This window comes from Dermacentor variabilis, chromosome 1 (genome assembly GCF_050947875.1).
Source record: "Dermacentor variabilis isolate Ectoservices chromosome 1, ASM5094787v1, whole genome shotgun sequence".
Taxonomy (NCBI): domain Eukaryota; kingdom Metazoa; phylum Arthropoda; class Arachnida; order Ixodida; family Ixodidae; genus Dermacentor; species Dermacentor variabilis.
Window position 1 is genome coordinate 235,429,012 of NC_134568.1, and position 12,428 is coordinate 235,441,439.

A 12,428-nucleotide genomic window follows, 5' to 3' on the forward strand; every position below is an offset into this window, starting at 1 on the left:
CTAAAATTCCCAACACGGAGTGCAGCATAATAAATAAATAGTTTTGGCTTTTTCTACATAAGTTATACACTGCGATAAATTCACTGCACATTGGTGTAAATGTACTTCCGGTGATACAGTTGAATTGATTGCATTTGATACATAACAAAATTACTGTGTGCATTACATAGTATCTGGCAGAAATTAAATTTCATCTAATCGAGGCTTCACTAAGCACAGCCCATACGAGGACAAATGCACACAGAAAACAGCGTTTTGTGTGCGGTCATGGAGCGTTTTGTGCACTGTTCTTAGTCATACATGAATTGCAAAGTTACCCGGACTTCCGCCATAGTAGTTGAGGTTGTTTTTTCTTTAGACTACAGCCTCCATGACGCTGCTCATATCTATTCATCCCTTTGAACTATACTGTCTCTGGATGTACAAGTCAACAGTGAATGTGCCACCACTAGGGCAGAATTCTCGCAAGGTATGTTTCTGAATAACACTATAGAACTGTGATTTGTTCATTTATTTGATTAAGTTTTGTTTCACCATTTTTTGCTTGCATGTTTGTCATGGCTTCATCATTTCTCTTTTCAGGAAGATGTGCAAAAGAGAGATTATTGGTCTGCAAGCTGCCCACGCCAAGCCATAAGAAGCTCAATTGTCACCATCAGGGAAAATAAATAAAATAATGACAACAGGTCCTCTTGAACTATGTGCCTTACCATGAAATGTTTGTAAGTTTACCAGAGAGTGGTGCGAGCCCTATCAACTAGGAAAGCAGCAGTCTACAGTTTTGTACCGTACCTATCGGGAATGCTAAAATTTTACATACAAGCTAGCTTCCTTGCAATTAAGAGGAAGCTTCCGCTCGGGCCCATCTCCGACGCGGCCTATTCAAATACATGTAAAACGCAAGAACGCTTTTCTGAGATAACCCTTGGACCAATTTTTATGAAATTCGTTGTATTTGAAAGAGAAAGTTAAATTCTAGTGACTGCTGGAAGCGGAACCTCGAGTTAGGGCTTGAATATTGTGAAAACGATTTTCAAGAATTCGTAAGATCGAAAAAAAATAGACGTACGACGTTTATAAACTAACAACTCTTCATCAAGAAAATATATCGCGGTTCTGTAAACGGCATCCATTAGATCATTTAAAGCGGACAAATTCGATATGTCAATTTAGATCTTACGCGAATTTGTTACGTTGTGTACAAGGGTTCTGCAAAAGCTGTATTTACATATTACTGTATTTTTCTAGATTCATGTGTAACATATCAATTTTTTCCGCTTTAGATGTGCTATCAGATGCATTTCACAGAATTGTGATATCAATTTTCCTTGCTGAGTTACGCAGTTGTAAACATAGTTTCATTTTCTGAAAATTTTCAATTTTTGTCAATTTTTTAAAAAAAATTAGGATCTAAATCAAAAATTCAAAACCAACAGTCACTAGATTTTAAGTTTTTCTTTTAAATGCCGCAAACCTCGTGAAATTTGGCGCAGTGGTTGCCGATAAAAACGAATTCTCCTTTTACATGTATTTAGATAGGAGCACCTGAACTAAAGCTTCCTCTTAAAGGGACACTAAAGTGAAAAATGATTTCTTCTGTATCGGTAAATTACCGTTCTACAACACCAAAAACACCACTCTTACAACGATAAGACGTTTGGTAAGCCAGAAAAAGCGCAAGAACGAAATACGGGTGGCGACGCCTACTTAAGTTCCCGCACCTGCGGGCTGTGACGTCTTGGATTTTGATGGCATCTTCTAGGGCCTACTAATTGTATATAGCGGCACAGATTGACTACATTGTGTTCTAAAGGAACCAAATATTCAACGTGGCAAGTTTCAGGAACCTTTATTCAGCCAACGCGGCCCAAATGCGGGAACATACTTTGGAATCCCTGACGTCACGCTGACGTACTGGCGCTGGGGTTTCGGCGCGAAATTCAAATACTGATAACATGAGCTTGGATTGTAGCGCGAAGTGAACACGGACACAGAAAGGAGCAGACAGGACGAGCGCTACTCTGCTCCTTTCTGTGTCCGTGTTCACTTCGCGCTACAATCCAAGATCATGTTACCGTACCAACTCGCCCAACTTTCTATCCTTTTGCAAATACTGATACTTGGACCTTCATTTTCTCATCTAATAATCAAACTATTTCTTTCAAATGACTGCCTGCAGGCAATGCTTCATTAGTCTAAACTGGTTTATTGTTTCGCTTTAGTGGTCCTTTAAAGGCGTTTTATGACAACCGGAGAAGTAACATGTTAGATTAGATTATGGGGTTTTACGTGCCAAAACCACTTTCTGTTTATGAGGCACGCCGTAGTGGAGGACTCCGGAAATTTCTACCACCTGGGGTTCTTTACCGTGCGCCTAAATCTAAGCACACGGGTGTTTTCGCATTTCGCCCCCATCGAAATGCGGCCGCCGTGGCCGGGATTAGATCCCGCGACCTCGTGCTCAGCAGCCCAACACCATAGCCACTGAGCAACCATGGCGGGTGAAGTAACATGTTGAGCGCCGACTTGTTTCAAGTCGTTATATAGCGATGACGACCAGAACCCTCTCTGCCCGGTAACATTCGTTCACTATCACTAAAATAGTTTATAGCTACCACTCGTAAGCACTTCGTTAACACATTAAAGGCTGGTATAGACATTATCGAAAGAGTACAAAAAAAAGCTCTTAGATTTATCTACAATGCTTACAATTGGCGCATTTCAGTCACCTCTTTAAGGTTGCGATCTGGGCTCCAGACACTAGAAACTCGTCGCAAAATGCACCGTCTACAAGCAATGTATAACATAGTTAACAACCACACTAAAATGAGATTTGACAACTACATGCAATTTAACAAATCGCGACTGACCAGAGGTAAGCACAATCAAACAATACTATTGCCGCGCGCTAGAACAAACGCATATCTTTATTTCTTCCTGCCCAAGACAATTCGCGAATGGAACGCTCTTCCGCAAAGCGTGGTCAACTCAGCCACTCCAGGGGCCGAATCTTATAACGGTTCGGTTGGGGAACCGTTCTTTTGGCCTCACCTGATTGGCTAAAATTTTGATTACGTCACAGGTCGTCAGAGGCAGCGGGGCGGTATCGCAATTTTCGAATACGTCACGCATCTGTCAATCATCTTCAAAGCGAACCGGTCATAGGAACCGGAGAAGGGGTAGTCCGCTTTGGGTTCCGTTCCTGTGGCTTGGCTGTTGGCTTGTGACCCTGGCCGCGCGCGCCGGTCGCGCCCCGGAGACGCGCGGGCGTCGTGCGCGCGCGTGCGTTGGTTGCTTCGTAGGCTATTACTTGCCTTCGTCGTCTGCTTGGCGTTGCTCTTTCGTTGTCGACCACGGCTGGAAATGCGATACGCTTTCGAAGAAGTGACGGATAATGAGTTGCGCCGCCCTGCGGCATTGTCCACAAAGTTGCTCTCGCAATTACTGTGTTGGCCGGTTGAAGGGCTGGGTCAGCTTTGCCGTGACTTCAGCTTCAAAGTCAATGCCAAGGATGTATTTGCATAGTGAGATCGAATTCCCAGTGCTATCGCCAGTGTGAATAGCTCGCAGATGGCCGTTCAGCAGTCAGAAGGGTTCAACCTAGGCTGGTTCAGCGCTTCCTTCGTTCGGCTGATAAAACTATACAGTCAGGACGGGAAGGTATTGTGGAGCTCTCTTATTTGGCTGCCCTTTTTTCTCTAGTTCGGGAGTGCCATACTTTGTTTCTCATTTTCACGGCACAGCGCGCACCGTCAGCACCACACTCTTCGATTTGACTTCGCGCAGGCAATGCAGGGCCCGTATACCGTAATGTTCGATTTCAGTTCCACTGCTTCTATCACGCGACGCGCCGTGGGGCAGATCGCAGGGATAGCGGCAGCGCGACGGCGAGCGAGTCATGTCCGAGCCGATGACGAAGGGCGAAAAAAGAAGGAAAATTGATATAGTCGGCTAGTAAAGGTCTCCCTAAGAACCAGTTCACGGTTTTGTCGTGCTAGCTACTTGAGAAGTGCTGGTAGTGCGTTCCTATTGCAGGCATCTTGCGAGCTCCTGGTAGCATACGACATAGCCCTGCGCTCTGCCAACTCCGTGGCCAACTCATTTACGCTTACGATACCGCCTGTGGGCTTAGAATGAAAAAGAATGACATTAATAAATTACTTCTGCATTGCATAAACGTCCGACACCACAAGTTTATGCTTCAGAACTTGGCGTATAATATTTAATTTTTATTTTACATTCATTTAGCAAGCAGAAACATTCTGCAATTCCTCGATTAGCTCGTCATATAATGACGTACACTTCAGAGGTGGCACCCTCTCATCTATTGGTCACGTACTCCCCTTCTTCCACCGCCGGCTTGGGAGACGAGACGGTCATTAGAGGAAACGGCAGTCCACGGGATTGGCCAGTCGTTTCAGCGGGTGCGAGGAAGAAAATCTGGGGGCGTTTCGTGCTTGGGAGTGGCACATCTAATGACGTAAGCGGCGAAGCGGACGGTTCGTATTCCGAACCGTTATAAGATTCGGCCCCAGATTCCTTCTTATCTGCAGTACAGACGTGCTTGTAATGTCATGCATTCACTGTACCCTTGCTTGTTACATATTCTGATGACTCATTTATTACGCCTTTTCTATTGGCAGCAATGTGACGGCATCATCGTATTTCTTTTGTGTATTGGCCGCCGTTCCTGCGACCCGGTCGCAGGAGTGGAAAGGGGGGGTAAGCGTTATAGTGCCCTGGTCGTTCGAACGCTTAGGGCCCGAAAGCGTTAGGTTCACCCAAATAGACGCTAAATAATGGTTTGGCTTGACTCCGTATATTATATTTAAATAGGTGGCGCTGAAGCGATGAACGCCATGATCGAGCCCTGAATCGGTGCGTCCGTTCTGTCCGTGCGGTCTTCGCCTGTGTCCGTGGCTGTGGAGGAGTGATCGTAGCTGTTTGATGTCGTTAAATGTGAGAGCTTGTGGCGAAGTGATTGAGTATGGCCGTAGTAGTTCTGCCCATGTAGTGTTTTGCGGACTTCACCTGTGCCTGTGACTGATCGTGTTGCCCAATAGCTTTGTGGAAAGCGACGTGGTTTGTGTGGATGTCATCGCAGCGTTTGCCAGCTCCTGGGTGGCCCGTGTGCCAGTTATTGATGGCGTTGCCCAGTAGCTTTGTGGAAGTTGATGTACCTTGTGTGGATTTCGTTGCCGCTTATGACTGCCTTAATTATAGGTGGTCACGCTGCCTTTTGAAGCGCGTCCGAGCGCGAGAAACTTCACCGATTTTTTTGTAAACAACGTGGACGTCTCGAAATGTTAGCTAGAAATCAACCAGCAGCAAGCCAAGTCTTTATTTTGTGGTTTTTCGAGCTTATGCTCATGCGAGCAGCAGAAGGACAAAAGGTCCGTTACATAATGTCAGTTCCATAAAATCAGCTTTGCCGCAATACAGTCATGTTATGCGGTGAAGCATACGTAATGTATTGCGGTAAAGTATATAAAAAAGTAGGCAGGGACCACTGCGTTACTGGGGCGATTTTCTTGTATTATGGTCATGGCCGTGCGCGAACAAGGAAAAATCATGGTCGAAGCGCATGGCACAAACCTTGCCAATGCTTCAATTGGAAAAAGAAAGAAAACGAATTGGAGTGGGTGATGCCAAAAACAAAGCCTTGACTTTTGTATTATCAAAGCAGTTCCGAGAACAGCCAATCATATTCCAAGCTCCTGCATTATTTATGATTGTTTAAAGTATATGCATATATTGTGCACCAGCCTTAGCACCAATTCTAATGTACTTTAATTATGTAAGTTTAAAAACACGTGGCAAATATATAATTTATGCTGTATGGTGTTGTGCTGTTTATGAGCGGCTGCTTTCATGTGGTAATGTGTACATTGGCTGGAAGAGTCGATGCATCCTCCTTATAGAACTCATTGAAAGGTGAACCACCTGTCAAGCCATCATTGTTCTTGCAGTTGTACACCAGATATCACAAACATGGGGATAGTTATGATATAGAAAGAGTAGCTGAGGCTTAACATATCCACATGCATGCACAGGAGTGCGGGAGTCGACCATCTATCTCTCTAACTCAGGTTGAATGTGCATACTTGAGTAACATGTAACACTTGCTGGGTGTCAGGTTTCTTTTATTGTTAGCCTAGTTTGTGTTTTTTCTCCCATTTGTAGGTTTTAGTGTGTGTTGCTGTGTATGTATATAATTGCTTCCAGAGTGGCTTTCTTGTTGCTAATAAATTTAGAGAAGGCAGCGTTCTTCATTTTGTTGCATCAGACAGCAAGTGAGCATGTTTCAAAGGATGTTGGATTTTCTTGCCATAAGCAACAAAAAGGCATAAGCATATAGACTGCTTGCTGGAGGTACTCTCTATAGCATTAAGGACATTATCATGCTGATAACTCTGTGCACAATAATTAGAAAGAAATTAGAAAGGTCTGACATGTCTTCTTGCCACCATGAAATCTTGTCAGATGCATAAGACGGGACATACACCACAGATCTTGGCCAGCCATTCTCATTTGTGGTCTGGACCTCCTACCACTGAGCAGACTGGTCCAAGAGACAAAACATGCAACTTTTATCTGATTAAATGTAGTGCATGTTGCACAAAATTAGATGTCAGGTGTTATTGTTGACACAGATACATATCTGTGAGTCCCGGCCACGGCGGCCGCATTTCGATGGGGGCGAAATGCGAAAACACCCGTGTGCTTAGATTTAGGTGCACGTTAAAGAACCCCAGGTGGTCAAAATTTCCGGAGTCCTCCACTACGGCGTGCCTCATAATCAGGAAGTGGTTTTGGCACGTAAAACCCCAAATATTAAAAAAAAAAAAAAATATCTGTGAGCCTCATAAACTAATGTCAAAAGAAAGAGAGTAGTACCCATGAAATGCACTCTTGGTAGGATGGCAGGACCATTCTCTTGCAGAGTTAAATAACAACCATGCAGCAGCATCATGATATCAAGCTGAACAATAATTCACTCCAAGAATAGGTTTCTTCATGCAACATTGCACTGATAGTCTTGAAATACAATACCAATTGCTAACAGAAGGCCTTCCAAGTTATGCATGACAGGAGGGCATATTTTAGGAAGCAAGAATGAAAATGGAGCCGGTTAACTATGAAAGTTGTGAATGCAACTCTGCAGAAGTTAGAAAAATGAACCAAACGGAATAGTTTAAAAGTAAGTGGTTTAGAGACAAAAGGCCGTTTTATTTCATGCCAGAAAAGCAAGCAGAGGTTGAAATGCTTTCCACATACATACCTTCAAGGTGCATGTACAGGGTCTGTCCTGAGAGTAATGTCAGTAAGGCGATTAAAAATCATTTATTGAATTTGTTGTTACAAAAAGTTTAAAAATCTTCAAAATACTCTCCTTTTGCATCAATACATCGGCTCCAGCGAGACTTCCAGCTCTCGAATGCGTTGCGGTAGTCCTCCTCCGGAATGGCCTTTAATGCTGTGGTGCTAGCTGCTTTAATCACGTCCGCTGTCCCAAAATGATTGCCTTTCAGGGGTGTTTTGAGGCATGGAAACAGAAAAAAGTCGGCGGGGAGCCAAGCCCGGGCAGTACGTAGGCTGGGGGATCGTTGGCCCCACTGCATTAACCAGATAGTCGGTGACAATGAAGGCACTGTGGGCCAGCACATTATCGTGGTGCAACTTCCAGTTGTGTGCAATGTCCGGCAGGATATGTTGAACCCTGCGTTTCAGTCTTTCAGGGACATCCACATAAAATTTGGAGCTCACAGTGGTTCCAGGTTCTTCAAACTCATGATGAACCAGTCCTTAGATGTCCCAAAAAAAAAAAACAATGAGCATGATCTTGACCTTTGATTTGCTCATCCTGGCTTTCTTCTGGGGAGGGAACGAGTGTGTGTGCCACTCAGATGATTGCCTTTTGGTCTCCAGGTCATATTCAAATACCCAAGTCTCGTCTTCTGTAATGACGTTGTCCAAAAATTTTCGCTCACATTTGCACATGTTGAGATTTTCTTGGCATGTTTCAACGCGGCGTGACTTTTCGTTGTCAGTGAGCACATTTAGAACCATTTTTGTGCACGCCTTCCGCATGCCGATATCGTTTGTAACAATTTCATGAACTTGAGTTTTCGAAACGTTTAACATGTCGGCCATTAAACTAACACTTAATCGTTGGTCTGAGTTCAACAGTTCTCTCGCTCGTGTCACATTGTCGGTCGTAGTGGTCGTGGATGGCCATCCAGCGCAGTCCTTGTCGTCGCCCTCTTCCCGGCCTTCCAAAAGGCCTTGTGCCACCGAAACACTTGCCGATCTGACCAGGCATGTTCTTTATAAGCAGTCTTGAGCATAGTAACAGTTTCCGCAGCGGTATTGCCAAGTTTCACACAAAACTTGATCGCAAATCTTTGTTCTACTGAGCGCTGCAGTTTCACTTGCAAAGGAATAAAAAACAGCTCTCACGGACGGGCCCGTCCGACACTCTCCCATGTTCGGAGCACACTGACTGACGGACCGCTGCTTAGCTGGATTCCGTCACTACTAGTTTCAACCAGTTAGACCGCTCTGACATACAGTCACATCACAATAAATTTACTGACATTACTTTCAGGACAGACCCTGTATGTGGTGATAGACAAGCTTTTTAGATATAAATGTTGGGAACCTGGATGGAGGTGAGGGACATGTACAGTAAAAACAAGATGTATAAGGTCAAAAATTAATTCTTTTAGTCAGAAATTGGTCAGTGGTGTCTGGCTTCTCTTGTTCCCTGGCCCTGAATGGTGCATACAAAGTTATATATATATATATATATATATATATATATATATATATATATATATATATATATATATATATATATATATATATATATATATATATATAATTTTGTACAATCAAGCATAGAATCATTGCCTTCTACCTGAGCTAACGTATGGGGCAGAAACTTGGAGGTTTCTTGGAGACAAAAAAGGTGCATTGGGTTGTCATGTTGAAAAGCACTTTTCCGGAGGAGGGTGTGTCAGCCACTGACATAAATTTTAATGAAATTTATACCAATATAGCTGACATAAAATGTTGAGCTGTCACGAAGTTGAATCAGTTTGGTTTGACAACAGTCTCAAATGATGTTAAGGTGGAAAAAGGTTTTCTTTTATGTGCCTTCTTCAGTGCAAAACACACAAGCTTAGGGAATCCACTTCAGAACCATTGTGTCGGAATATAAATCATGGCTTCATGTTTCAGAATTTCTGCAGATACACCTTGACAGGCTGGGAATCAACGACCAATTCCTTGCTTCCAGCTCTCAGACTTTTGTACACTTCCTGCAGGAGCATAATCTGGGAAAATGGGCAGGCTTTAGTATAGATGCAGAAGATTTAAACAATTCTTTGCCGCAGGTGCGTCTCTTGCAGTTTGTTAAGGACTGCATACACAAGCAAACAGGTTAGCTGGAATTTGCTGAAAGGTGTAAAATTCTTGTTGCAAACTTTCTGGAGCTTCTTGATTTCTATTTAAGGTCAATTTTGGTCTGGTGGGAAAGTAAAATATGTGTCCAGAATGCTGGCATCTGCATAGGTTCCGGTGTTGCACCAGTGCTCAGTAATATTTTAAGTTATGTTGACCAGAAAATAATCAAAACCTGAGTGGGCTTGCTCTTAAAATTTTCAGATACGTGAATGATTTGTTTTTCATGAGCAAATTATAACTTTCGCAAAGCTGTCATCGAAGTACTGAAGCTATTTAGAGAACAATACCAAGGTTTCAACTTCACTTTAGAAGTTCCAGAAAAAAAATGTGCTGCAACTTCTTATGTCAGGCTTACTTTTATGTGGGATCACGTATGCTGGGGATATCAGTCGAGAACTTCTAAGCTCCTTCTTAATTATAGGTCTAGCCATTCAAAACTTATTAAGTACAGTATTGCCACTCACGCAATTAGAGATGCCCCAACCAAGAGCTATCCTCGCCTTATCCTTGAAAGTGTAAGGAATCTGGTGACAAGGCTTAATGAGGCAGGTTATTCAATTTCAGTGGTTTTTTTATCTTGAAGCACGTTAATTAAGGAACTTAAGGAGCGACCAGGGTGGAAGAAGCTTAAGGAGCAAGAGCGGAACAAAGTTGCCATTATCCCCTCTATTAATTGTCGCACAGGCAGAAAAAAGTGGCTTCTAAGTTCCAGGAGAGGATTGGGTTTTCATTTAAAGATAAGCTGAAGGGAATATGTGAAGCAATAAACAAGCACATTCTTCACAATGCGTGTCTGAGCAGGGAGGACTGCAAAGTGAAATATAGCATACAGTTTGTCTCTTGCACACGAAATGTTGTTTATTCGATTCCTTTTTCTTAAAGCCTTCAAAATATATATCAGTCAGACTGGAAGGTGCTTAAACATTCGACTAAGTACCATAGTTTTTTTAAGGGTTTTTGCGCATCCACACCTTTCTGTGCATTGTTGCAGCATTGGGCGTCATCCAGTTTTTGAAAGTACTATTCTGCTGTTCACACACTGTGAAAAGCTCTCACATGAATTAATGGAGGCTTATCACATTAGAAAGAAAGGCTCACTATGTGTTAGCCAGCCATCCATCTCGCTGCAAGATAGCGAGGTTGCCGTGTTAGATCTTAAGTAAAGCCACTGAGTTGCATTGTGCCTTAGTAATTGTTTTTTTACATTGATTAATCAGCCGTGACATGTGTGTTGCCGTCAAAACATGTGCATTCGGTGATGTGAAGGTTGTTTTGGTATGTATCTGCATATGCTAGGGGGCCGGGTGTTGGTCACGTGATGTGTGTTATATATTGGTTGTTTTCTTTCAATAAACCTCATTTGATAGTGCTGTATCCTGTCCCATTCTATTACTTTTGTCGGCATCTGCAATGCAGTAGCTGCCATGAAGCTTCAACAACTTGCCCAATTTTCTATCGTATTTTCTATCGTATGGAGCATTAGAGTTACGAAATGGGTGCCATGGTGTGTGTGCGTGTGCGTGTGCGTGTGCGTGTGTGTGTGTGTGTGTGTGTGTGCGTGTGTGTGTGTGTGTGTATGTGTGTGTGTGTGTGTGTGTGTGTGTGTGTGTGAAGGTAAAATGATATATATGTGTGTGCGTGTGTGTTGTGAGGCTGCCTTTTACAGGAATAGTAAAGATTGGTTTGGCAAGTTGGCACCTGTACCTTGAGGTTGTAGTTCATTCTCAATGAGATACAAGGAGGTAATAACATATATGTTTCAATTGAGAATTTGTGAAATAAATGGGTAAGTTTTCTTGTTGCCTAGCCAATCAAGGCAACTTTTAGTTGTTGATATGCTTGCGGCATGGGAAGAAGCAGCTACAATAAAATGTACAGGTTGGTTTTGTATGGCTTCAACTAAATATGAGAGTTGTGTTTTTTGTCGGTGTATCCCGGATTGATGAAGCATACTCCAGTTTTGATCTTGCAAGCACATTATATAGTATGAGTTTAAGGGAAGCAGGAGTCCAAGAAAACTTGCAGCAAAAAAAGCCATGTGTTCAGTTATTAGCATTAGTCAAAAAGTTGATATGCATTTACACTGAAAGATCACTAGCAAAAAATCTGATAGGGCAACCTAATAAGAATTATATCAGTTTTTTTCTATTGCATTATGAAATGATACAACTGATACACTGATAAAATTACTTTTAGTTCTATTCTGGACATATCTGTGCTATTCTGCTTGTACAATTCTACTAGTGTATTCTTTTTATTAGTGTAATAGTGTATTCATATTCGTTTGCCAGATCTATAGTCTATCAGTATCTATGTGTGTTGTATAGGTGTAATGTGCTTCAAGGAGAAGCAAGCTTCCTCTTTTGCCCAAAAAATGAGTCAGAAATAATGCATTTATATTATCAGAAAAGACAATACATATAAATCAAATATGAAGCCCAGGATTCAGAAAGGAAAGATTGTTGGAACAAATATACACCATACAACAGCTTAAAAAGAATAAAAATGTGATCACATTTAAAAGAGAAAAGATGTTTGGATTGGTTCACAACAAAGTTTAGCCTCTTTAAACAGGAGGTTATTGGCAATCAAGCCACCGAATTGGTTCACACGTACACCACAAAGATTATTAGACTTCACAATCTGGAAAGCTAGTGAATGGAAGTGGTGGGTTCTTCATTATTCATTACCATGCCTTCATGGCTTTTTGCCAGATAAGTATGTCAGACATTCCAGTTTGCTTACGGAGGGTGTCTATATACTTCTACTAGATACCGTCACTTCAGATGACCATAATGAGATCATCTGATCTTCTCTCGGAGTTTGTTGTGAGAGCAGTCTTTGTTTGGATTGGGTGCAATGACATACAATGTACACCAAATCCTGCATCTTCCTAAAAGTGCGGCTAAACTAGGACCGCATTGGTCACATTCTTCATTTGTATTTGAAGGCAGAAATGA